This window comes from Acomys minous (genome assembly GCF_964271855.1).
Source record: "Acomys minous genome assembly, chromosome: 7".
Taxonomy (NCBI): domain Eukaryota; kingdom Metazoa; phylum Chordata; class Mammalia; order Rodentia; family Muridae; genus Acomys; species Acomys minous.
In genome coordinates, this window is record NC_140488.1 from 93,389,868 (window position 1) to 93,395,867 (window position 6,000).

The following is a 6,000-nucleotide window of genomic DNA, read 5'->3' on the forward strand; positions in this document are numbered from 1 at the left end:
TCAGACCCAAACACAGGAAACAACTGTGAATCTACATCTGCACCATACTCAATTACTGAGGAATGTTGGCAGTTTGAAAATGTTGCTATTTAAGCACTACCTAAGTGCAGCCTTCTTAAGAGTAAATGCCCTGGAAATAAATGTAACATCTTAGAGGATATCACTTTGCTTCGTTAGCACTTGTGTTTTCAGCCTAATCGTGGGTTTACTTAAGTGATGGATGATGTCTGTGGAAGGAAGAAATAATTTGAAGACACTTTTGCAGTGCTGTACTGATACTTACTAGGCTCCATGAGTAACCATGTAGTTTAAGCGTTCCTTTGAGCTGACTATAAGTATTGCCTTTAAAAGAAAAGCTATGCCTTTTAAAGAAAAGCTATGCGCATGCCTTTTATCTCAGCACTAAGGAAGGCAGAGGCAGGTGGATCGATGTGAGCTCAAGGCCAGCTTGGTCTAGGAAGTGAGTCCAGGATAGTCAAGGCTACACAGAGAAACCCTGTCTCACAAAACCAAAACCAACCCAACAAACAAAAACAAGAAGTCTTGTGTGGGATAGTCTAAATTACTGGACCAATTTGTATGGAAGCTTTGTTTGAAGCTGTCCTGAGAGCTGTCCTGTTCTGATGAGTAACAGCAACTGATGCACTTGGGGCTGGAACATGAAGGATGCAGGATGTCAGTGTCCAGCATGCTGAGAGGAATGAATCCTGTCAGGTCTGATCCAGCATCAGTGTCCAGTTCTTCTGTTCTGAAAACATATAAATTCTCACAAGCATTAAACAGTCCTAAAATTGTAAATATATGAGGTGTATATGATGCACAGAACAATTAAGGCTTGTTCTCTGCTCTTAGTATGAGCAGAAAAAAGACGTCTGCTAATATTCATTCATGCCATATGAAGAATAAGTCACAGGCATTCTGTGACCAATAAGAAGCCTTCTTTATGCATGTACATTCATGTCTCAGGCAGTCTCAGAGCTATTCCCATTTAGTGGGTTTAGCACTACAACTTACCTGCTTGTTTTGCAGTTTGAATTCTTTACATCCCAATTGTAGTCCCCCTCCCTCATCACCTCTCTGTCCCACCCACCCTCCCTCATCCCCTCTCCCTCCCTCCCCTAGTTCTCAGATAAAGAAACCCTCCTCACATGTGAGGCTCACGTGTTCTGGTGCCTCACATTTGACCATGTCCCCTAGAGGGGGAGACCCGGTGGCACTCAGAGGAAGGACAGCAGGTTACCAAGAAGAGACTTGATACCCTATGAGCATATACAGGGGGAGGTAATCCCCCTCAGGAACAGTCATAGGGGAGGGGAATAAGGGGGAAATGGGAGGGAGGGAAGAATGGGAGGATACAAGGGATGGGATAACCATTGAGATGTAACAAGAATAAATTAATAATAAAAAAGAAGCCCTCCTCCCCTAACCTCTGCCTATAAGGTCTCATCTGTAATATCTGTGTCTTCTTCCTCTGTGGTCTGGCAGGGCCACCCTGCCAGAGGGGAAGTGATCAACTTTGGAAGGCCAAAGTCTCTATCAGAAGTAGTCCCTAATACCCGTATTGTGGGACCCACAAGGAGACTGTGCTGCCTATCTACTATAACTGAGCAGGGGGACTAGGCCCACATCTTACATGTCTTTGGTTAGTGCTTCTGTCTTTGTATTGTAATATGTTTATCATGTATTAAGTGGCTAATATCACCTTATGAGTGAGTATATACCATGCATGTCTTTCTGGGCCTGGGTTACCTCACTCAGGATGATTGTCTCTCTTTCCATCCATTTGCCTGCAAATTCCAAGATTTCCTTGTTTTAGATAGCTGAATAGTATTCCATTGTATAAATGGACCAGAGTTTCTTTATCCATTCTTTGATTGCGGGACATCTAGGTTGTTTCCAGACTCTGGCTGTTACGAATAAGGCTGCTATGAACATAGTTGAGCAAATGTCCTTGTTGTATGGTAGAGCATCTTTTGGGTATATTCCCAGGAGTTGTATAGTTGGGTCTTCAGGTAGAATTATTCCCAATTTCCTGAGAGAGCACCAGACTGATTTCCAATGTGGTTGCACAAGTTTGAGCTCCTACCAGCAATGTAGGATTGTTCCTCATTCTTCGCATACTCACCAGCATGTGCTGTCAAATATTCATCAAAACAGGACAGCTTCAAAGAACACATCCATAGAAACTGACCCAGTATTTTATAATGTCCCACATTGGACTTTTATTAAGCCTGGAATTTCTCAACATTTGAAACTGGACCACAAATGCTATTTCTGGCTTGATTAACCATGTTCCCCCCAAAATAGTACAAAGGTACTATTCACCCCAAATCAGCTGGAAAAACCTTAAGAGAATGACACCCACAATTCCCCTAAGGGGAGGTGGGTAGGTTTCTGTTTGCTTTCTTGGGCTACAGATGCTTATTTTCATTGGGAGTTGGTTATAAGTTATTATTGCTCTTATACAGAGAGAAAACGAGGCAGGACTCAGGGATGCCTCTCTTTTCCTTTATCTTTCTTTCACAGGTATGGAGATAAGGGTTGAAAAGAAAGAAGGGAAGATATATAAATATATAGAGATGACAGGATAAAAAGTAGATTACTAAATCTACTCCTCAACCTAAGGCCTTATTTGTTACTAACCAAAAAAGGGGGGTTATTTTTTAATTCATTGGTATAGAATTTTGTATATTGATACAAAATAAGATTAACTTTGATACATTGATATAGAATCCAAATTTAAGACTATTCTCCACAATATATATATTTCTACTCTAATATGAGGCACTGAACCTACACAACTCAATTATAATTCAAAGCTTACTTTCAATACCTGGAAAGTGCTATTTCAGGCTGGTTAGGATAATTAAGTAATACAAGCCAATAGTTAGTTGATCAAATTATAGTCATGTCAACTACCAGCCTATTTTTAGTCACAAGAATATACATCATAGGTTTAACATATAGATATGATCCTATAGATAGATAAGGTAAAAAAGTTAGATAAGGTCTTCAGAGACCTACAGAATATGACATTTAAGAAGCTTTTAATATCTTAAAGATTGTTTGACAAGAAGACAGGTTAAATCCTGGCACCACCCAGCCTACCTCAAGAAGATGATGAGCATCAACGATCCTCCTTATGGAGATGGCTTCAAATGTGGCAACCCAGCCACTGGAAACTGTCCAAGTTTCTGCCACGGACAGAATTCTGCATAAAAATGGGCAAACTTGGATGCAGGCAGAGTCGACGGCCAACTCTGCCAAGTCAGGTAAGCAAGTCCTCAATAGTTCCTGCCTCACAAATATGTCTGTTAGATCTACAGGGCCAGAAGGCTGAAGATGATGCTCCAATGTTATAAAGAGTTTTGGGTGACTATTCAGGCAGCAAACTGTCTCTGTCTTCCCCCCCCCCCCTTCTTATTTTGGAAGCTGCTAACCCGCACTTGCAGTTCACTCAAGTAATTCAGTTTCAGTCCTTCTCAAGTCTCCGATGTGGTTGAAGACCAGATATTTTAGTCTTACAATTAACCTAAGCTGTTTAGTGGGTAAGATGATAGATACTGATTCTCATTTAGAATTTTAGAGTCACCAATATAGGAAAGATGTTTTCTACAAGGTTGCCAAAAGCAATTAGCCAAACCACCTTGAATATAATATTCATGTGATCCCTGATTGTTTCTTGGTTCTTATTGCTGTATGTAATTTTTCTACTTATGTGTAATAATATAAATGTATATGACAAAAAATCTTTAAAAAGAAAGAAAAGAAAAGAATGAAAGAAGGAAAAGAAAAGAAAAGTGATGTCTATTTATTTAAACAACAGTAATAGGCTCTCTACCTAGGCCTAGCACCTCCTTATGCCAGGATGTTTGTCACATCCAATCAGAGGGCAGTTGCTAATGCCTATGACAGGCAAGCACTACTGTAACAGGAGAGTCCATCTTGCATGGAATGTTGGCCTTCTGGTTCACAGATAGCTCGCAACTGGGCAAGGCCAATGATGGCTTTTCTCCCCCATGGTTCGCTCTGAAGCTTTGAACACTAGCTAGCATGGGGGATTCTGGAGCTTTGAATGCTAGTCATCATAGAGGACACTTGCAGCTGTTTCCAGTTTGCTTTTTCTCTACCTTGCATCTTGATTTTTCTCTACCTTGCATCTGAGGTGTATGGTATCTTTTTGCAAATTTTGTCTTTATTCTACAGTTCAGGTGGACAACAAAAGAGGGCGGCAAAAGCCTGTGTTATTTGGAGGATCTGAGAACTCCTGACCAACTCTTGTGAAAGTCTCATATCTGCATCTGTAAACCATGTCAGTAAGCTACTGCTTCTAGAAGCAGCACCATCCAGCCATTCAGGAAAATGCCCTTCAATTCTTTTGTATATTTTATTTGGGTTACAGGATAGCGGGCATCCATATGGCTTCTTTATAGTCCCTTTGTCCTGGTTAATCCTCCCCACCTCTGTTCCCCATCTCTTTCATTCCTGCACCCTCTGCTCCTCAATCCGTTTTTCCTGCTTCCCTTCTTACTTAAACATTTTCATGGCCAGTATTTCCCACTTTCCTGTTATCTCTCTTACTATTTCTCTCCTTTATGCTACCCACCCTCATGTCTCCTTCCTAGTTTTCTGGATTCCACAGGGTACTCCATGTTAAACAGAAGTAAAGAATCAAAGTTTGGATCTGTATATGAGAGAAAATATGTGATGTTTGTCCTTCTAAGCCTTGGTTGCTTCTTGGAGTATAGTTTTTCCATTTTCACCCATTTCTCTACACATTTCAGTTTCCTTTATAGCAAAATAAAATTCCGTTGTGTATCATATGGTCACATTCTTTTCCCTTTTTCTTTTCTCTTTCTTTCTTTCTTTCTTTCTTTCTTTCTTTCTTTCTTTCTTTCTTTCTTTCTTTCAAGACAGGGTTTCTCTGTGTAGCCCTAGCTGTCATGGAACTCACTCTGTAGACCATGCTGGCCTCAAACTCAGGGATCCACTGGCCTCTGCCTCTCAAGTGCTGGAATTAAAGGTCTGTATCACCAGTGCCTGGCTTCACATCATCTTCGTCATTCATTTTTCATTACTAATTCATCAGCTGATGGAAATCTAGACTGGTTTCCCTTTCTTAGCTTTACTGTGAATAGAATGAACTCGGATGTGTGGGTGTTTCTGTAATATCATGTCATCTTTTAAGGCTGTGCTCTGATGAAAGGATAAGGGAATGCAATGTTTGTTCTGTATCCTTGCCCAGTGGCAGATTTGGCAAGGTCCAGTCTGGGGCTGGGGGTAGGGCTTTAAAGAAGTTAAGGTCTGACTTTTCCTCTTTGAAAAGACTGGTATTATTATTAGTCTTAAGGGTGTTCTGTGCTCAATCTGTGAAGTCCTTCCCTGGCATCCGATTCAGTTCCTATCTCCAAGTTCCTGCCCTGCTCTGACTTCCCTTCATGGTAGACTATAACCTGTAAGCTGAAATAAATCCTTTCCTTCCCAACTGCCTTTTAGCTATGATGTTTTACCACAGCAACAGAAAACAAAATAAGACAACTGATGGTCATTTTTTGTATCTTCTGAACAGTAATTCTCTGTCAGATGTATATTTGGCAAAGATTTTTTTCTTGCTCTGTAGGCCACCTCTTTATTAGAACGACAGGGTTTTTATGCTGTATAGAAGCCTTTTAGGTCTGTAAGAGCCCATTTGTCAATCATTGGTCTTATTTCCAGGGCTATTGGTCCTGTTTAGAACATCATTTAACTGTATTTCCTTTTTAAAAAATGAGTTTCAGGGTATTTGGCCTTATATTAAGGTTCTTGATATGTTTGGATTTGAAGTTCCCGTGAGAGGTGGGGAGATAGTTTTGTTCTTCTGCTTGTTGATATCCAGGTTTCTAAGTACATTTGGTGAAGTTTTTGTCATTTCTCCAATTCATTTTTTGGCATCTTTGTGAAAAATCAGGTATTTATATTTGTGTGGACTTCTATCTAGGTCCTTTATTCTATTCCATTAAT